Below are 22,876 nucleotides of genomic sequence, written 5' to 3'. Positions count from 1 at the left end.
GGAATATAGAAGAATAGAAACAAAAACAACATGAGTAAATATACCCCTAATTCCTTCAAATATGATCCGCTGCAAAAATAAAAATTAAATGCCCCCCGATTCCCAGACCCTTAAGAAGATTCCAACCTTCACTGGCTATAGCTCTGGCTTTGCCTTTTAGGTTTCTTAGCCTTATCCATATGGGTCTGAACTTTGTCACCAGTATCCCCGATCCAGGTATAGCAATCTTTACTTATAAAATCCCAGGAACCACCCTTGGGCTGTGGGAACTTCCTTGTAGCTTCAACAGTTACATGAAAACATCCCATCCTCAATGGATGAGAAATTGTTCAATCGTTTCATAAGCTCAAGCCCGCACCGTGTACAAGCAATTCCCTTCCAGCTGCCCCTGCCATTCTCACCGTCTCTCGCCCCATCGGAATCGACATAAGATGCTGGGACGAGATTCACCAGCACACATGAACCTCTTGCCTTAGGGGAATTACCTTATAAGCTGTAGATCCACATTAATACCAGACTAGAGCTGAAACACGCTTGTTATCCCAATACCAAAACTGGCAAGAACCAGAGCTATTTTTAAAATTATAATAAATTTTACCCTCTAGAAAGGTCTCATTAAATTCTATTGTCATGTGTCTGTTTGGATTGTACTAGTTTGTCAAAAACTCCTCACACCAATATGCCTATATATCTCATACACCGCTGTCATTGCTAGGGCACTTAGAGCTCAGTGGAGACTCAGAGTAGACCCCACCATGTGTCCTGTTCACTTCCTTAGCTAGTTGGAATATACACTTTAAAAATATAAATAAAAAGATACTTCTCATCCTTTTCTCCTTCTTCAATCTTCTTTACAACGACCCAGTCACCTGTCACAAACTTGGCTAGAATTAGAGTAGTTATTATTGGTTTGAAAAATTTGTCATTCTCACCTCTCTCATCCCCCCTTTTTCCTCATTACAAACTGGAGGAAAACACACAGGGTAAACTGTGAAATAGCCTATGATACTTTTACCTTCATATACACTTTCAGAAACTCCTTGGACCTGAAAAGATACTTATAAACAAAAGTTATTACTCTGTCCTTCATAGACAATACAACATTTGTGTACATTGGTAAATTGCCATTGACATTCCTCAAAACCGATAACTAAACCCCTCTGTAACCCTTACTTCCACGTTCTTACTAAAAATACAACACCCGTGACACGTAAGAGGGCTGCCGCGATGGGTTCAGACATCTTCTTGTTACCACATACAAACAATGAGAATACTAAAACCTGAGACAAACACATAGATACAAATGTGGGGGAGATATTTCATAGTTCCAAATCAAAAATTACAAATTTAAAAACAACCAAATAGAATTCTGCCTTCACTCTTAGCGATAGGAAAAAAATGAAATACACACAATGGGAAAGACACAAGGACATCTCAGAATATTGTATGGACCAGCCACACAAAGTTCTAAAACGGGCATGAGAATTCCAACCACAGTTCCTCCTCTGAAAATCACAAAAGCAAGTACTACAAATCCATCAACTCACTCTGCATTACAGATTTCTGAAGCCTCAGTTGCGATACATCAACTTCCAGAGGGATACCCAAAATAGTATCCTTGGACCACCTATGTCAATCTTTGAAGGGCTAATGGCCTTTAGCCCCAAAACTAGGATCCTTATGTACTGTGCAGCAGTCTGACTGCGGGAAGCCTCCAATCCTTCCCTTGCATGAACCTCCTAGTGCCCATGGCGATTCGAATCGGCTTATCGTCTTACCCCTGCGTCCAGGGAAACCGTTGCACCTACTTTGGGGACCACCGCCAGGTGCCATCTTGTGCGGTGGATTAATGGACTACAGCTAGTCCCTCAACTAGAAACTCCACCTGAGGTGTTATCACCCCCCAAATTAAGTCTCTACCCCTCACCGTGTATGCGTACACAAACGTTTCCTTTGTACGCCCATACACTGCGTTGCCAGATTAAGCCGCACAGAAAACACAATTACTCCCACTTACTCTACAGAACAATGTGGCTTCTCTCTCTGTATCTAGATATTACAACAAACAACATGGATGCCTCCTGTTTGCTCTCTACCCAAAACTGTATTACAGTACAAACCTTAGAAAAAAATGAAATTAAAATTTAAAACACTCTTTCAAATGCCATTATCTTCCATTGTGTTTTTAAACATGAGTCAGAAGACCCCCTGGCTCCTCCCACCAACTTCCTGTGTCTCCAAAAGGTTGCAGCATGAACCCAGCAAACAAGTTCATTTACATATCAATGTTACAGGAAAAGGGAGGGGAGCCTCGCCTCATATGCAGACTATACAATACAAACTTAACAAAAAACAAAACAAATGAATTGCCCTCTGTGAAACTTCCATACATTTGTAATAAAAATAACACACTGCTGTGTACAAAACCTCAGTTCAAGCTAGTTTCACCATCCACTGAAGTTCAACGCAAAATAGAGATTTACACTGAAAACCAAAAATTCACTACAGAAAATGCAATAGCTTAACTGAAAAATCACATAAAAGGTACAAAAGTAGAATTCACTTAAAGGATATGGCGCTTAGAGAGAGGTGCCCAGACCACATGGTCTAAGAACAAGATGGTGGTTCATATCACATGGTTTCACACACAAGGGAATGGTGTCTGCACCTTCCCCTATAGAAATGTTCAGATTTTCAAAAATGGCCACCAAGCTTGGTCACATGGCAGACAACAAAAGCTAGGCCCCAACAAAATGGCGCCCTTTCCCGCCAAAACCACAACCTCTCCCGCCAAAACCACAACCTCTCCCCACAAACCCACACACTTGAAAATGCACACTTAGACACACAGTTTAGGAACAGTTTCACTGAAAAGTATGTAATCTTACTACACAATTGAGAATGCACTCTTAGTAACACATGTTATCCAATAAAACAAAAACACCACATAAAACCACAATATAACACAATATATCCCAGGCCAGCTCAAACATAGCTTATTTTCTCAAACAAAGTTCAATACTTATTCCGGCATCAGCTTTCACAGAAACAAAAACATTTCAGAAATACAAACAGCCACCCTAAAAACCAAGACAATCCCACCCACAGCAAATGCGTGCATGGTCTTTTCATCTCAAAACAAAACCTTCCTATTATCCACAGGGAATAGCCAACAGTTCCCATTGTATCTAATACAATATATGCCTGGTCGCCCCTCCCACAGGCCACATGGCACACAAGAAACTTGCAATTACAAACTGCTCTACGAAACTCATGCAATCTACTTGTTCCATACATAGGTAAAAATCTGAATTCATCCATTTCTCACATGCATTACAAACTTGTTATCCAAATCACACACACCTTCTCTCACACAATCAAACTTCCAGCATTATCTCAAAAAGATGGAAAATTGTTCTTTTCACAAAGCAGAACCTCCCCAATGCATCAGGCAGAGAAGACGTATTTCTGTTCTCCCCCCTTCTGCCTGTGCAGATGGGGGGGCTCTGTTTGGTCCCTTCGTGGTCGCCATAAATGTCGTGGTAATTTGGTTGCTATGCTATGCACATAGCCCCATCTACCGCTATGCTTCCAATAAGCACCCATTTCCGTCTTAATGATATAATGCTTTCAGGTTACCTTCCAACACATTCATCCCAATGAACAGACTCAACCATCCTTCTACGTTCTCAGTTCCATGCTTCTGCCCCCCCCTGGGGGCTCAACATCGCCTTTTATTATCTCCCAAAGAATGACAAACAGGAAGTCCTGCCCCCAACAGGCTGGACTTCCTTAGTACAGAAAATGACATCACAGGAAATGACATACATTAAAGGGGAGGGCATTCACAAGAGGAAATGCACACGCCCCCTTTTAGTCAGAATGGAGCACAGACCATAGTGCCTTTAAAGTAAACAGTATGGGGTGAGCTCATTATGATTCTTAAAAGCTTGAGACAATCTGCGGGGACTTTGCTACTGGTGTTGTTAACATACGGTACAAGTATATTAACAAGACAGATACCAATGTCCTCTCATTAAAGCAGATATGTATCCAAAAAGGATAACGTAGCCACACAGAGATAAAATAATACAGTGGTGTGAAAAAGTGTTTGCCCCCTTCCTCATTTCCTGTTCCTTTGCATGTTTGTCACACTTAAGTGTTTCGGAACATCAAACCAATTTAAACAATAGTCAAGGACAACACAAGTAAACACAAAATGCAATTTGTAAATGAAGGTGTTTATTATTAAAGGTGAAAAAAAATCCAAACCATCATGGCCCTGTGTGAAAAAGTGATTGCCCCCCTTGTTAAAACATACTATAACTGTGGTTGTCCACACCTGAGTTCAATTTCTCTAGCCACACCCAGGCCTGATTATTGCCACACCTGTTCACAATCAAGGCATCACTTAAATAGGAGCTGCTTGACACAGTAAGGTCCACCAGAAGATCTTTAAAAGCTACACATCATGCCGAGAACCAAAGAAATTCAGGAACAATTGAGAAAGAAAGTAATTGAGATCTATCAGTCTGGAAAGGGTTATAAAGCCATTTCCAAAGCTTTGGGAATCCAGCGAACCACAGTGAGAGCCATTATCCACAAATGGCGAAGACATGGAACAGTGGTGAACCTTCCCAGGAGTGGCCGGCCGCCCAAAATTACCCCAAGAGCGCAGCGACGACTCATCCAAGAGGTCACAAAAGACCCCACAACAACGTCCAAGGAACTGCAGGCCTCACTTGCCTCAGTTAAGGTCAGCGTTCATGCCTCCACCATCAGGAAAAGACTGGGCAAAAATGGCCTGCATGGCAGAGTTCCAAGGAGAAAACCACTGCTGAGCAAAAAGAACATCAAAGCTCGTCTCAATTTCTCCACAACACATCTTGATGATCCCCAAGACTTTTGGGACAACATTCTGTGGACCGATGAGACAAAAGTGGAACTCTTTGGAAGGTGTGCGTCCAAGTATATCTGGCGTAGAAGGAACACTGCATTTCATAAAAAGAACATTATACCAACAGTAAAATATGGTGGTGGTAGTGTGATGGTCTGGGGCTGTTTTGCTGCTTCAGGACCTGGAAGACTTGCCGTGATAAAAGGAACTATGAATTCTGCTGTCTACCAAGAGATCCTGAAGGAGAATGTCCGACCATCTGTTCGTGTACTCAAGCTGAAACGAACTTGGGTTCTGCAGCAGGACAATGATCCTAAACACACCAGCAAGTCCACCACCGAATGGCTGAAGAAAAACAAAATAAAGACTTTGGAGTGGCCTAGCCAAAGTCCTGACCTGAATCCTATTGAGATGTTGTGGTATGACCTTAAAAAGGCCGTTCATGCTCGAAAACCCTCTAATGTAACTGAATTAGGACAATTCTGCAAAGATGAGTGGGCCAAAATTCCTCCAGGACGCTGTAAAAGCCTCATTGCACGTTATTGCAAACGCTTGGTTGCAGTTGTTGCTGCTAAGGGTGGCCCAACCAGTTATTAGGTTTAGGGGGCAATCACTTTTTCACACAGGGCCATGATGGTTTGGATTTTTTTTCACCTTTAATAATAAACACCTTCATTTACAAATTGCATTTTGTGTTTACTTGTGTTGTCCTTGACTATTGTTTAAATTGGTTTGATGTTCCGAAACACTTAAGTGTGACAAACATGCAAAGGAACAGGAAATGAGGAAGGGGGCAAACACTTTTTCACACCACTGTATGTCTATCTCGTTATGTAGACTTCGCTTCTCTAATGCCCATATTCATTTGAAGGCAAGAAGCCCAGCGCATTGCGCTTGATGCCTACAAACATCCACAGACACAGAGAACACGTCTCAAATCCGATGAGAAGGTTTTCATACTGACTTTTTACCACTGGTCTCGATTTGACCCAAGTGCGCTCTGATAGAGCGCTCCTCTGTCAAACCAGACACAGGGAGACAGATGGCAAACTATAAAACACACATCCTAGAATAAAATGTTATACAATCAAATTTTCCACAACATTGGGGACATCCCATTTTGTTACAGAGAGGAGCTGTGTCGGTTGGTGAATATAAGATAAAATAGGATTTTTGTACTCACCGTAAAATCCTTTTCTCTGTAATTTGCCGACCGACACAGAGAAAAGGATTTTACGGTGAGTACAAAAATCCTATTATTAAATGATTTTCATAATTTCATCATCATTCATAACTTTTACAACAAGGGTAGGTAGTTTTTAGAGTATAAAATATTAATGTCTGGGGTGAGATAGATGCCAAGATAAGGGAGAGTCTCTTTTGACCATGTGAAATCGAATGAGGTGCGAATGGTTTCTAATTGTGATGGGGGTGTTTGTTGGCATGCCTCTAGATTTTGATACATTCACTGATAATCCTGATAGTGAAGAGAATTTTTTTAGTGTATGCAATAGGTTTGGTAAAGCTATGTTGGGTTGTGCATGGAAAAGTATCATGTCATCTGCATACATACTAAGTTCATATGTACTGCTATTTGATGTGTAACCTTTTATGTCTGGGTGTTGTAATATTGCAGCTGCTAAAGGTTCAATCGCTAGGGCAAATAATAAAGGTGAAAGGAGGCATCCTTGACGGGTGCCTTTTCCTACCTTGAAAAAATCAGAGTTGCAACCTGGTAAACTTATCCTGGTGGATGGGTTGTGATAAAGTACATGGAAGGCATAGATGAATTCTCCTTTGAATCCATATTTTTGCAACACTATATCTAGGTATCGCCATGTTACGCTATCAAATGCCTTATTGATATCTAGGCTTAATAGCAGTACCAGTTGATATTTGATATTTGCGTTCTGAGATATGTTCGTTACTAATCAAATGTTGTCAGTGATTTGTCTGGCTGGGATGACTCCGGATTGGTATGGGGATTAGGGGATTAGGGGATTAGCAATGCTAATCTATAAACTAACAATCAACTAAAAATCTTGAGGTCATTGTTTATTACTGAAATTGGCCTGTAGTTTTGGGGTAATGTATGGTCTTTATTTGGTTTCGGGATTAAGGACACGTTGACTAGTAACATCTCTTCTATAAACTGATCTCTTTTCAGAATGTTGTATAATTTTGTTACATTTGGGGTTAAAAATTGTTGACATTTTTTATAGTAAAAGGAAGAGAACCCTTCTGGACCAGGTGCTGAGCTTCTTATAAGACATGTAATAATTTGAAGAATTTCTTCTTCAGTGCATGGAGCATTTAATGTCAGTCTGTGTAGGGATTAGTGTAGGTATAGGAATTTTGTCTAACTAAGCTAGTGCAGTGGGTGGGATTGAGGAAGATGGTTTGGAGAGGAGGTCTGAATAAAATTTTGAAAACATGGATAGTATTTCTTGCATGTGAGAGATCAGTTGATTAGCATTATTTTTGAGTTTGTAGACATGAGTGGGTTTTATTGATTGATTTAGTTTATGGGCAAACATTGTGGAATATGTATCACTGGATAGGAAAAATGTGGCTTTTCACCAGCGAAGTGCCTCTTCTGATTTAAATGTGAGTAAAGAGTCTAATTCATAACGTTTTTGGGAGATCATCTTGAAGATATCAGGCTCATGTGCTTTGGTGTGGTCTTTATTATAATTTGTGAAGATCTTTCATGAGGTAGTTTATCTTTTCCCATTTTTACCCTATTACATTGTGCTGCCAGTTTAATGAGGCGTCCTCTCAAAACTGTTTTATGTGCTAGCCATAAGGTTGTAGGGGACATATCTGGGGTAGAATTTAATGTGAAATAATCTTTAATAGCTGAGGCTATTTCATGTTGGTGTTTGGTGTCAGTTAGTAAAAATTTGTTGAGTCTCCATGAGTATGGTTTTGAGGAAAGACCTATAAATTGTGTACTGAGCTTGGTAATATGATGATCTGACCAAGAACATGGATGTATTGATGTGTCATGGGTGTTAGCCAGGATAATGGGAGTGCAAAAAATATAGTCTAAGCGTGAATATGAATCTTGTGGGTGTGAATAGAAGGTATATTCGCGTGACCCTATATTTAGTGCTCTCCGTGAATCAATGAGTTGTAAATCATTTATGTGAGTAGAGGTTGTTTTTGAAAATGTTTTTGAATGTTGTCTACTACGATCTAGATTTGGTTGTAATATGGAGTTAAAGTCTCCACCCAGTATTAGATTAGGTGAATGATAGTGTAGCTGCCATAACCCTTTGCAGGGCAGCCTTAACTTTTGGGCTTACCGGTTACCTCCGCTTGGCTTGTTCTTCCACGTATAGGGGTTCCCAGGGTTGCTACCCAACAACTTTATAAAGTCCTTTCGAAAGGTTTTTTATTTGCAGGGGTAACATCCAACAACACAGTCGCGTATGGGAACAGAGGGCAGGGGTGAAAGAACTCAGGCATCTTGAACTGCAAATATCACAAAGTCTCTAGTACCACCCAGAGAGTAGCCACTCGCAGCTGGGCACTTCAAGACTGAACAAATCTCTAGCCAGAGATTATGGCAATCAGCGCTTTGACTCAGAACTTGTGAAATCTGACCTTGAACAAGTTGTAACTGAAAGTGAACAGAAACCTTTTTCCTCAGTACCTGGAACGTTCGCTGTCTCCTTTACAGTACTGGAAAAAGTGTGAATTCACCAATGTCCTTCACAACTCAGTAACCAGGCACTTCTCAGCATGCTTCTTGGCCCTCCTCCGAAGAGTCCTCCCCCGGTCACTTGGACAAGCTGCGGTGCCCCTCCAAGCCGAGAGCACACCCAGATGCCTTGAATCCTCCTTCAGTTACTGCGCCTCGGACCAGACGGTTCCGAGACTCGGGAACAGACGGATCCCTACCCCAGACCAGACGGGTCTATTTGAGTTAACCAACTGAAGCATGTTGAGCGACGAACGCTCCCGTGACCGGGACCCCTCGCAGGGCTACCCCAGTCCAGAAAAGGGAACAGACCGATAGGGCCTCACGAACGAACCACCTGTAACACTTGACCTCAACATCTTAAGTACCCCTCCCCAGACTCATCAGCACACCCACTGATTGGCTCCGAGGAAGCTGATACCCAAAACATCCAACCAGGCCTGGTTCTGGCCTGTCATGTGCACCTCACTGTACACATGACCAGGCAGAACTCTAACACAGCCTAGCCAAACTGATGTCAAAGTTAACCTACATAATTAACCCTCAGAACCCCATTACCGTTCTGAGGCAAAAACTAAATTTACACATGAATGACACTTTGTCCAAAGTGTCACCGCTACAATAGCGCTGTAAAGTGTTAAAAAATTGTGTGAAGAACGTGGTTTGTGTGCCATTTAGTGTTTAGACATTGGCAAATATCAATTCTCTACCTGAAAAAATTCCTTTAATAATACTAAATCTACTGCCTTGATCCTTGTAAACCTGTTGAACCTCAAGAGGAAAGGATTGGTGGATAACGATATCTACTCCTTTCATTTTGGTAGAAGTTGAGGTATAGAAGGGTTGGTTATATGCTTTATGGAAAAATGTTGGGTGGTTGTCTTTCATGAAGTGAGTTTCTTGTAAGAGGATTATTTTAGTATTTAATTTCTTTGATTGTAGGAGGCTTTTTTTCTTTTATTTGGGGAAATAAATCCCTGGATGTTATATAATATAACCATTTTTACATAGTAGGCGAGATTGAAAAAAAGACAAATCCATCAAGTACAACCTATGTGTGTGATTACATGTCAGTATTACATTGTATATCCCTGTATGGTGCGGCCGTTCAGGTGATCTAATAGTTTCTTGAAACTATCGATGCTACCCGCTGAGACTACCGCCCGTGGAACGTATTTCCACAAACTTACCGCTCTTTCCTGACCTGACCTCAAACAACCACCTGACTCTAATGGTCATGGGGGGTGTTTGTATTTTGGTGTCCATCTGGAAGTGAAGATGTATGATTCAAAGAAAGGGATGGATTGTATAGATGACAACCATTTTTTTAGGTCAACCAGGTGTACAAGGAGTTGGTCATAAGTGCATTTCTCTAAATTATTATAAAATAATTTGATAGAGTTGTACCATAACTATTATTGCATGTAGAAACAAATATTTTTCTGATAACATATTTTAAGTCTACCTTAATTTTGTAATGGGAAAGGAATCTGGGGTTGGGAGAAAGGTAATTCTCCAACCGACCAAGAATACTCATGAGACCTGTAACCCTCAATCTCAGTCGAAAGACATTTGAGTCAAAAAGAATAAAAGTAAAAAAATAAAAATAAAGGAAACCATCTGAAAAAAGATAAGTAAATATATTCAAACAAATTGGATTGAATCCGAAATAATATAAAGTGGTTAGCGACCGAGTGGGGGTGATTCATGTTGACATGTGGGCAGATAGCCACATCAATTAAGAAAAATATTATTAACTATGCAATTATAACTAAAATAAATTGCTTTTAAAAGAACTCTTAATGGTTTAACAATCACAACTATAATAGACTTGCAGTACTTTTGATAAGGTATTGAAAAAAGAGTGTAAGCGTTCTGCAGAAGAACCTCTGTATTAGAAGTGTATTAACATAGGTAAATACAATGATGTTCTTTGTGTATAATCACAAAGAGTAACAGATAAGAGGGTTTATTTTACCCAAGTCCATATCTCACAGATGTCACAAACCTCCTAGCATATCAGATCCTATGAAAGCACTGTGTTATATTTCAGTTAGAATAAGCAAGAACATTAGCTTGCATTAAAAACGAATAAACTCAGGAGTAGTCTCTGGCAGGGTTTAAAGAAAAAGAGTATAGGTCTTGGTTAAGGGCACTTCAGCACTTGGTTATTGGCGATAAAGTATTAGAGGAGAAAATGGTGGGTAGCTTTAATTGCTTGAGTAGATGTAAAAGATCCGCAGTTCCGTTTAAAGTCAATAGATGTCAGTGTTGAGACATTAATGAGTTATGTTGTACATATTGGGTGAAATTGGATAAAAGATACGTACAGTTCCAGTTTAGTGCTGAAGATGTCAGTGTTGGATTTTTATTGAGCTAAAGTTACTTTTAACTACAAAAGATAATAGTATATAGAGTTAGTATAACCACCCATTACATATTTCAGCTGTGTGATATTTAAGTTATATCAGGGAGGACCTAACAGTTATTTCAAAAAAAATAATAAAAACTGAAGATATAAAAAAAGATGAAAAAAATGTCTGGTTATTCTTTATGAAGCTATAGTATTAATTAGGGCTCCATTGATCAACTTCGTGTCTGGTTATGTGCCTTTCTCCACGTAGTGAAGGGGTATTCCATATAGGGTCTGGACGGGGAGTAGAGGGGGTGCAAGGAAAGTTATTGGGGTTCAATAGAACCAATTTGACCAACATATCCTGACTTTCAGGGATAGAGGTGGCAATATATGTTGTGCCATTTTGTGGGATAATCAGTTTAAAAGGAAATCCCCATCTCTATTGGATTCTGGTCGTGGAAAAGTATTGTAGCGATTTCTTTCATTTTTTGGCATCTATCAAGTGTGTGAAATAGCTGGGTATATCTGCAACTGGATCTCTTCCAGTGATATTTCTAATGCCCTGTACACACAAGCGGATTTTCTGTTGGAAAAACTTGGATGTTTTTTCCGACGGAATTCTGCTCAAGCTTGGCTTGCACACACACGGTCACACAAGTTCGCTGAACTTTCGACCGTCAAGAACGCGGTGATGTACAACACTACAACGAGCCGAGAAAATGAAGTTCAATGCTTCCGAGCATGCGTCAAATTGTTTCCAAGCATGTGTAGGAATTTTGCATGTCGGAATTTGTACTTTTTCCGACCGAAAAATTGAGAACCTGCTCTCATGCCGCATACACACGATTGGAATTTTGGTCGAAAAAAAGCTCTGATTTCCCGACGGAATTCCAATGGGATGTCGCTCAAAATGTCTTGCATGCACTCGGTTACACCAAATTCCAACCGCCAAGAACACGGTGAAGTACAACACATATGACGGGACTAGAAAAAGGAAGTTCAATACCCAGCAGCCAATAGCTTCCATCTCATAGTTGAATCTGAGCATGCATGAGTTTTTGCACATCGGAATTGCATACACATGATCGGAATTTCCCATAGAATGTTTTTCCGTCAGAAAAACTGAGAACATGCTTTAAATTTTTGCTGGCGGGAATTCGGCCAGCTAATTTCTGATAGCGCATATACACGGTTGCATTTTCCGATGAAAAGCTCTCATCGTTCTTTTGCTGGCCGAAATTACGATTGTGTGTATGGGGCATTAGGCCATGTGCAGCACACATTATTTCCTCCTTCACTAAAAAGTCTTTCATGCAAAGGACTATGTCTCTTGGGGGTTTGTCAGGACGGGGTTTAGCTAATAATGCTTCATGTATGCGATCGCATATGAAGGATTGGGGGTTTTGCTCTGGTCACAGAAACTGAAATAATTTAGTGGAGTATGCATGTAAATCTGTGATGAATTCTGGGGCTCCTCTAATCCTGAGATTATTTCTTCTGTTTCTGTTGTCTAGATCCTCCACATGTGCTTGTAACTGTAAAAGCTGAGGATAAACTTTCATGTTTTCTGTTAATAAATCATTAAATGCTATTGCCAATTCATCAGGCTTGTTCTCAAGTAAGTCAGTTTGTGTGCCCAGAGCTGCTATTTCATGAGATATAGTTGTGGTAGATGTCTGTAACTCTGACTGGAATTTGGTGAGTAATTTAGTAAAAAGGATGTCTAAGCTGGTATCCAGATCATCTTTTGAGGAGGGAATGTACTCGCTGTTCCCAGGTTTCTCTGCATTTCTGCAGCAGTAGTTCTTTTGCAGGAGAGGAAGAAGCAGATGAGGTGGGGAGGGTGCCAGCGCCATTTTTATCCATGCTACCCCATTCTAGTGACCTGAGGAGGTAGTGTGTGAAGGACTTCTGCTGTCCTCTCCGCTTCTTCTTCCACGCTGTAGACATGCACAAGTGTTATGCCCTGTACATACGGTCAGACATTCCGACGACAAAATCCAACGGATTTTGGCCCAAACTTGTCTTGCATAACACGGTCGGACAAAGTTGTTGGAAAATACGATCGTTCAGAACGCGGTGACGTAGAACATGTAGGACGGGACTATAAAGAGGGCAGTAGCCAATAGCTTTGGTCTCGTAGTTTATTCTGAGCATGTGTGGCACTTTGTCCGTCGGAATTGTCTACACACGATCAGAATTTAAATGATCGGATTTTGTTTTTCGAAAATTTTAGATCCTGCTCTCAAACTTTGTGTGTCGGAAATTCCGACGGAAAAAGTCAGATGGAGCCTACACACAATCAGATTTTCCGACAACAAGATCCGATCGCACATTTTCCATCTGAAAGTCCGAGCGTGTTTCCAGGGCATTAGTGTGCAGGGGTGCCTATATTCTGTGCCGATTGCAGAGTATATTGACCCCGTTATTGTGGCAGAAAACCCCATGAAGAACAAAGCTCTCTAGAAGCGGCTGCTCCGATCCATGCCGTGGATGCGCCCCCCCCCCCCAGTTTTATTATTTGGTTATATAAATTTAAACACTTATTATCTATATTCAGTGTCAACATTTACATTCTGAAAATAATTTATGGTGCTGGTTTTATAAAAGTGTATCAATAAAATTCTAAACATAAACAACAAAGTAGAAAAGTCCTTTTATTTGTAAACCTGGCATCCAAGCTGCAGATCTTACTGTTCACACTTTAAGCTAAACTCCAGGTATAGATATTTTTTTTTTCATGGTTACATGCAGATTGGACCAATGTAGCCATACATATTTTGTTGACGTTCGATCACTGTGGAAGCAGAGAATCACTGTAGTAGTCATTGGTACTACAAGTCATCTTCGCTGTATTCTGGGTGCCATGCTATGTGATTGCTCTGCTGCATTCTCCGATTGGGTGAGGTGGAGTTTGTGACGTCAGAGGCTGACCTCTCCAGCCTCTCCAAACAGGGAATGCTTTGCATTTATTGAGAAAAATGTAAGGTGCTCTCTGACTGGTGCCTGTGCCAAGAGAGTGACCCCCTTGCAGTGTTGACACCCGCCAGTATTTTTACTCGCATCCAGTAAAAAATGGGCAGTTTTCTCTTGCCGGTGAATGCCAGTGAAAGATGAAGGTTACCAGTAAAAAATAAAGCAGTGACGCTTGGCCAAGACCATCTGACTATCAGGGAAGTCATTTGGATCAAGCTCACCATCTCCCAGCACACAGGCACAGCGTAACGGCGCCTTTGCGCACACAAATTTGCCACGGATTGGCGCTCTGGCGCACGCACATTCGCAGCCCTACTGAGCGCGCATGCGCACACGCATAATGCAAATTCCCTGACCAGCCTATAAAAGGAGCCTTAGCAGACAGACAAGTTGCTGGTTTGTCTCAGCTCACCTGTGTTCCTCTGCTTCCTGTTCCTGTTTACCACTTCCTGTTGTGACTCGGATTGCCTGAAGACTACGCTGATTCTCTCCTGACCTGACCCCTGGCTTTTTTAACAGACTTCCTGCTCTTAGCCTTGCTGGCTCCTGGACTGATAGCTGTGTTTGACCCTCGGCCTGCCTCTGAATTATCCTCTGTCTTCTGTACTTAGCCTTGCTGGCTCCCGGACTGATACTTGGGTTTGACCCTTGGCCTGCCTCTGGACTATCCTCTGCACTTAGCCTTGCTGGCTCCTGGACTGATTACTTGTGTTTGACCCTCAGCCTGTTTCTGGACATTCCTTACCTGTTTTACAGACTTGGTTGCTACTTACCTTCTGGTCCAGTCCATCCTGCACGAGAACTTCCAGAACTTCACACAAGTCAGGTATCTCGCCACAGGCTTGTGCCTCTTGATGCAACCCACTCCCTGTATCCCCTGTATCACCATCAGGGATGGTGTGCGCTGAGTCGCAACAACCACCGCTCTCTGCATCTTGGCCTTGGTGAGTACCTCTTTGCTTATACCGAGTGCCTCCTACAGTGTGTTCAGACTGTGCCGGCAGTGTGTCGAGTGCCGTCATGGTGCAAGGGAACGGAGCAGCTGGAGCCTCATGTGCAGGTCAGCAGAATGGGAGGAAGGCAAGCTGGGAGCAGTGGCAGTGCATCCATAAGGGCACACGGCACCGTCCCCTCTCTCCTGCCACTCCCTCTATCACCAATAGATAGATTTATGCAATGCGTAAATCTATCTATGTCAACCCTATTCAGGTGTCCGACCCCTTTTCAGGCACCTGAATTACTGTACATCGGCGCGGTATTTTTTTTGTGAAGCACCTGATTAGAGCTATAGACTCTAATAGGCGTCAAAAAAGGTAAACAGCGAGCGCCATGCTTGGCGCTCGCAGTTCACTCAGCTGTGCAAATGAATGTTCGCTTTCCTAACACTGAACCACCTCTCGGACAATCAGGTGTTCGCAGTGGTGGCCCGTGTATTGTGCGCACAGGCACTGCCCACCCTATCCCTGCTGCCGCCTCCCTATCCATGTGCCCGGCCCCTGGGGTTTCACTTGCAGCATTTGATGGGCACACTGGCAGCGTTTAATGGGCACAGTAACAGCCTACCAGGAGAAGGTAAGCTGGGCTGTGCACATGTAGTCAGTGGCTTACCTTAGTGGGGGATGCCCAGTGCTCCTCATACACTAAGGAGGGAGGAGAGGCTGTGCTCCCTCTAGCAGGGGCCCTTGTGTTTTAGAAGATGTTGGCTCAATAATTTTTTTGTCTGAAGGTAACTGCACTGCCTTTTTCTCCTGCAGGACTATACAGTCTGAGATCTCCCACAATCTCTGCAGACCGCCTCACTCATTACCTGCTCGCTAACACACACATACAGCCCTCTCCTCTTCTGCATGACCACCTTATGAGTCTGTGAGCTGCTAGGACACTAAGTGGCAGCATGCCAGGAGATGGGAGGCAGCAGCAAGATCAAACTGACTTTTCCATGAAAAGTGCTTGTGTGTGTGTGTGTGTGTGTTTATATACAGTATACTGTGTGTGTGTATTTACTGTGTGTGTGTATACCACGTGTGTATGTATATGTATGTATGTGTGTGTGTGTGTATATATATATATATATATATATAAATACACGCACATATAAATACAGTGCTGCGCATAATCCTAATTAACAAGAATTTAAATAGAAGTGAGTCTAATTATTTATTAAACAGGTGTCCAGCAGACAGCCGATTATAAAAGGGCGTTACTTAACTACTTCCCGCAGAGCGCACGCCGATGTACGTCGGCAGAATGGCACGGGCAGGCATATTGGCGTATAGGTCCAATCTTAAATGCCGCCCTGCCATCGCGATGGCGCCGGGGGGGGGGGGGGGGCGCTCGCATGCCGGTCGGGACCCCCGTGAGTCCGGTCGTGGGTCCCACGGTCTCGATCGCCGCGGGCATACCCGCAATCTTCTCATGGGGCAGCTGAACTGGGAGATGCCGTTGTAAACAGCATCTCCCCGTTCTGCCTAGGATCAAGTGATGCTGATCTCTGCTCCATGTGATTGGAGCAGAGATCAGTGTAAACTAAAAGAAAGCCCAGCCCCAAACAGTTAGTAACACACCCCTAGGAACACTTAACCCCTACACTGCCACCCACTGGTTAACCCCTTCACTGCCAGCGTCATTTACACAGGAATCACTGCATTTGTAAAGCAGTGATTGCTGTATAAATGACAATGGTCCCAAAAATGTCCGATGTGTCCGCCATAATGTCGCAGTCACAATAAAAATCGCTGATCGTCGTCATTACTAGTAAAAAAAAAAATTAATAAAAATTCCATAAAACTATCCCCTATTTTGTAAACGCTATAACTTTTGCGCAAACCAATCAATAATCGCTTATTGCAATTTTTATTTTTTTTACCAAAAATATGTAGAAGAATACGTATCGGCCTAAACTGAGGGAAAAAATGTTTTTTTATATATTTTTGGGGGATATTTATTATAACAAAAAGTAAAAAATAATGCGTTTTTTTTTTCAAAATTGTCGCTCTATTTTTGTTTATATCGCAAAAAATAAAAACCGCAGGGGTGATGAAATTCCACCAAAAGAAAGCTCTATTTGTGGGGAAAAAACGTCAATTTTGTTTGGGAGCCACATTGCATGACCGCGCAATTGTCAGTTAAAGCGACACAGTGCCGAACTGCAAAAAGTGGTCTGGTCTTTGGCCAGCAAAATGGTCCGGGGCTGAAGTGGTTAACAAAGAAAACCCCTTCCCATTTCATGCTGTCAGCAATGGCACCACATGGAAAAGACCTGGACAAAGCCTGAGAAAGAAAATAATTTCTTAATACAAGAAAAGTGAAAGCTACAGAAGATCAGCAAAGCTTTACTTATCAGTCAGAATACTGTAGCAAAAGTGATAAAAAAAAATTAACAAAGATGGAAATTCACTGCAGTTAGTTAAAAAAGTAGAAAGGCAAACTGGGGTGTTTCCTGTGACACAATACAGCATATACTACAGAGGAATGGCAGGCATGGGCGTCGTCCATGAAGGAAGCCTCTCCTAAAGCCCATGTACAAAAAAAAAAACCTAGAATTTGTCAGGGCCCATGCTGAAAAAGAACACTACTGGGACTCTGTACTCTGGAGTGATGATACCAAGATAAATTTTTTTGAAACTGATGGCTTCAAAACTGTATGGTGTCACAAAGGTGAGAAGTACAAAGAAAAATGCATGGTGCCTTCAGTGAAACATGGTGGTGGCAGTGTTCTTCTGTGGGGCTGCATGAGTGCTGCTGGTGTCGGTTAGCTGCATTATATCATGAATACACAGAGGAGATGCTACCATCATTCCATGCCCCTGGTCGTCGTGCACTTTTGCAACATGACAATGATCCAAAACACATGTAAGGCCACTGTTGCATCTCTGAAGAAGAACCGAATGAAAGTAAACATGTGCAAAAGGAAAAAAATTTTTTGTTTTAATTCATTAATTAAGTTCGTTTAGTTATATTCGTTAAATTCGTTTCTGGATTTCTTTTCATTTTGTACCGAATTCGAAAAATCGGTCGCATTCGAAAATATTTCAACCAAATTCGAAAATATTTCTACCGAATTTAAAATGATTTCAACATGATTCGAAATGATTTCAACCGCATTCAAAACTATTTCAACCGCATTCAAAAATATTTTGCGACCCGACTTTAGGGCCATGTATCACTTGGTGCTAGAAACCCCATATTTTGAGATGTTGTAGTGCTAGTTCTATTGTGTTTGCATACCAAATTTGGTGTTTCTAGCTATAAGTGACCCAGAGATATGTGGCCCCAAATTCGGGTCGCAAAATGTCATTCTCTGCTGCAGAAAAGTACTTGGCATATTGCCCATATCTGGGGTCACTTGGTGGCAGGTGACGTGGCAAGTGGATAATCCACAACTTGGTCACGTGGCACTCGTGTCAGGTCACGTGGCACTCGTGGCCAGCCACGTGGCACTTGTGGCAAGTGGACAATCCACAACTTGTGGCAGGTGACGTGGCAAGTGGACAAATACAATACACAACTTGTGGCAAGTGGACAATGACATACAGCATATGCACTTGCCTTGCGATCGACATGTGTGACTTCTTCAATCAGGCATGCTGACAACTTCTTTGATACCATAAATATAAATGAAATAAGATGTGTGTGTTTTTTTTTTTTTTGCACTGGTACACTGCAAGTATGGAAAGTTGATGTGACAGATATATATAAGTAAGTATAAGTAACTAACCATCTTCCAAAATTTCTAATTCAAATAGAAAAGAGAAGAACAGAAAAGAAAAAAATATATAATTTAATAGAATAAAATAGAAAGAATATACAACAATCTTCTGAAATTCAAATTTGAACAGAATAAATTTGAATTTCGAATAGTACGAATTCAAATTTTAAAATTAATTAATTTTAAATTTGGATAGAAAAGATTATAATAAAATAGAAAATAGACTAGAAAAACGATAGAACAGAACAGAATAGAATATATTATATTTTATTCTGTTCTATTGTTTTTCTAGTCTAGTCTTTTATATTCTATTAATATCTTTCATCTATTAAAATCAAAATCATTATATACTAAATTCAAATTTCGGAAGATGGGTTTATATGTGGGTATAGATGTTAATATACTGCAGGAGATCTGATGGAAATAAATAGTAATCTGCAAAAAAAGAAAAATGAAATTGATTCTAACAGTCTGCAGGAGATCTGAAAAAAAGAAGTGAAATGGCTGTTAATAGTCTACAGGAGATCTGCTAAAAAAAGAAATAGATGCTAATAGTCTGCAGGAGATCTGGTGAAAAAATGAAAGAGATACTAATAGTCTGCAGGAGATCTGCAAAAAAAGAAATAGATGCTAATAGTCTGCAGGAGATCTTATTAAAACAAATGGTAATCTGCAAAAAAAAAATAATTAAATAGTATCTATATTCTATTCTGTTCTATTGTTCTAGTCTATTCTCTATTTCTATTCTAATCTTTTCTATTCAAATTTGAATTCATTCTATACGAAATTCAAATGTCGGAATATTTATTATATATATATATATATATAATAAATATTCAGACATTTGAATTTCGTATAGAATGAATTCAAATTTGAATAGAAAAGATTAGAATAGAAATAGAGAATAGACTAGAACAATAGAACAGAATAGAATATAGATACTATCTATTTAAATTTTTTTTTTGCAGATTACCATTTGTTTTAATAAGATCTCCTGCAGACTATTAGCATCTATTTCTTTTTTTGCAGATCTCCTGCAGACTATTAGTATCTCTTTCATTTTTTCACCAGATCTCCTGCAGACTATTAGCATCTATTTCTTTTTTTAGCAGATCTCCTGTAGACTATTAACAGCCATTTCACTTCTTTTTTTTCAGATCTCCTGCAGACTGTTAGAATCAATTTCATTTTTCTTTTTTTGCAGATTACTATTTATTTCCATCAGATCTCCTGCAGTATATTAACATCAATTTCATTTTTTTTTGCAGATCTCCTGCAAACTACTAGCATCTATTTCATTTTTATTTTTATTTTTTGCATTAGAACAGCCATTTACTTTAGATATAGATGCTAATAGCCTGCAAGAGATCTGCAAAAAAATTAAATAGATGTTTATACTGCAGGAGATCTCATGGAAATAAATAGTAATCTCCAAAAAATATTCAATTGATTCTAACAGTCTGCAGGAGATCTGCAAAAAAAAAGAAAGAAAGAAGTGAAATGGCTGTTAATAGTCTACAGGAGATCTGCTAAAGAAAAAAAAAGAAATAGATGCTAATGGTCTGCAGGAAATCTGGTGAGAAAATGAAATAGATACTAATAGTCTGCAGGAGATCTGCAAAAAATTGAAATAGATGCTAATAGTCTGCAGGAGATCTTATGGAAACAAATAGTAATCTACAAAAGAAATTAAAAATGAAATAGATAGTATCTATATTCTATTCAGTTATATTGTTTTTCTATTCTAATTCATTCTATACGAAATTCGAATGTCAAAAAAATATATATATAAAAAAAAAACATTATATATATATATATATATATATATATATATATATATATATATATATATATATATATATATATATATTTTTTTTTTTTTTTTAATATATATAATATTATAACCATCTTCCGAAATTCAAATTTAGTATATAATGATTTCGACTTTAATAGAAAAGATTTTAACAGAATATAAAAGAATAGACTAGAAAAACAATAGAACAGAATAGGATAAAATATAATATATTCTATTCTATTGTTTTTCTAGTCTATTCTCTATTTCTATTCCAATCTTTTCTATTCAAATTCTAATTCATTCTATACAAAATTCGAATGTCAGAAAGAAATTATAATAAAATATATATAATAAAACCACCATCTTCCGAAATTCAAATTTAGTATATAATGATTTCGATTTTAATAGAATATAAAAGAATAGAATAGAATATAATATATTCTATTCTGTTCTATCGTTTTTCTAGTCTATTTTCTATTTTATTATGATCTTTTCTGTCCAAATTTAAAATTAATTATTTAAAAAATTTTAATACATACTATTCGAAATTCAAATTTATTCTATTTGAAATTTGAATTTCAGAAGATGGTTGTATATTCTATTTTATTCTATTAAATTATATATGTTTTTTCTAATCTTTTCGATTTGAATTAGAAATTTTGGAAGATGGTTAGTTACTTACTATATACATCTGTCACATCAACTTCTCATACTTGCAGTGTACCAGTGCAAAAAAACACACACATCTTATTTAATTTATATTTATCACATCAGTGAAGTTGTCAGCATGCCTGATTGAAGAAATCATGGATGTCGATCGCAAGGCAAGTACATATGCTGTATGTCATTGTCCACTGGCCACGTCACCTGCCACAAGTTGTGTATTCTCCACTTGCCACATCACTTGCCACAAGTTGTGTATTGTCCACTTGCCATGACACCTGCCACGAGTGCCACGTGACCTGCCACGAGTGCCACATGACCAAGTTGTGGATTGTCCACTTGCCACAAGTTGGTTCCTAGCACCAAGTGACCCTGAGATATGGACAATATGACAAGCACTTTTCTGCAGCAGAGAATGACATTTTGCGACCCGACTTTGGGGCCCTGTAACTCGGGGTCACTTGGAGCTAGAAACCCCAATTTGGAGATGTTGTAGTGCTAGTGCTACTGTGTTTGCATACCAAATTTGGGGTTTCTAGCTATGTGGCCCCGAGATACGTGGCCCCAAATTCAGGTCGCAAAATGTCATTTTTCGAATTTGATTATAATTTCGTTTGAATTCGTTAGCATTGTAATTCGGTAATTCGGATGCATCCGAATGTCCGAATAATGAAAATTCGTCTGAATTTCGATTCGGAACGAAACGTAATGCACATGTCTAAATTAAAGATATTCAGTATTCCAGAGGACTGCGATCAGTGCTTTGGCAGCATTCAACAAGTGTTTGGTTAACAATTTTTTGTAGCGTTTGAGTGGGAAGTTTGAGATATGTAGCAGACAGCAGGCGGCATTGAGTACTAATTTGGTTTCCGTAATTTGCTTAATTATTTCCCTGACCCTGTTCCAGAGCTTGATCAATTGTGGGCAGTGCCTCCATATGTGTATCAGAGTGTCTATGTTGCTCCCACATCTCCAGCAAGTGTTAGAGGTCTTTGGGTACCACACATGCAACTTTGCTGGGGTAGCATACCAATTTGTTAGCAACTTGTATACCGTTTCCTGCATCTTGTTTGCTAATAGAACACTTGTGTGTTAGAATGTATGCGTTTTTCCACTGACTGTCCATTATGTCTATCTGGAGTGCTTTTGACCAATTCCTCCTGAATCTGTCCTTTTGGGGTTGGGGTTAGAGTGCTGTAACCACGAGTATGTATGTCAGGGTGCACATGCCAGCAGACAAGTTCGTTCCTCTAGAAGTACCCCAAAAGCGCAGAAGAACACTTATTCTCTTTGCTCATAGGAAACAAGCATTGCGCATGCGCAAAACTGGCACACAAATAGGCCCCCAGCACTCTCCACCCTCCATCTCCAGCCCCCAACCCCCAGCACTCTCCACCCTCCTCCACCAGCACTCTCCGTCCTCCACACCCCAGCATTTTCTGGCCATCAGCACCCTCCAGTCCCCACCCCCCAACACTCTCTGGTCCCCACCCCTCACACTCTCCGGTCCCCACCCCCAGCACTCTCCAGTCCCCACCCCTCAGCACTCTCCGGTCCCCACCCCAGCCTCCTCCAGCTCTTCCCTGCTCTTTGCCCCCCCAAGGGTTGCAGACAGGGACAGATCTCTAGATCTCTCGCCCCCTTTCCCTCACACTCTGTCTTTCCCACCTCCCCCTCTCTCTTACCCCCTCTCTCTCATCTTCCCTCCCTCCCTCTCTCTCACCACCCTCCTCTTACCCATCCGTCTCTCTTGCCCCTCCCCCTGTCCCCCCCCG

The 22,876-nt window shown here is 40.4% G+C and overlaps 1 protein-coding gene across 2 annotated transcripts in view; it reads left to right on the top strand.

Annotated features, from left to right (window-relative positions):
* The window catches only part of FAM83F (family with sequence similarity 83 member F), a 450,556-nt gene that overhangs the window by 241,198 nt on the left and 186,482 nt on the right, over nt 1-22,876 (top strand). The window lies entirely within an intron of this gene.

Source organism: Lithobates pipiens, unplaced genomic scaffold (assembly GCF_037356315.1).
Source record: "Lithobates pipiens isolate NorthernLeopardFrog02 unplaced genomic scaffold, aLitPip1_a1.2 Scaffold_23, whole genome shotgun sequence".
Taxonomy (NCBI): domain Eukaryota; kingdom Metazoa; phylum Chordata; class Amphibia; order Anura; family Ranidae; genus Lithobates; species Lithobates pipiens.
Note: the sequence above shows the minus strand (reverse complement) of the source record. Positions and strands in the feature narration are given on the sequence as shown.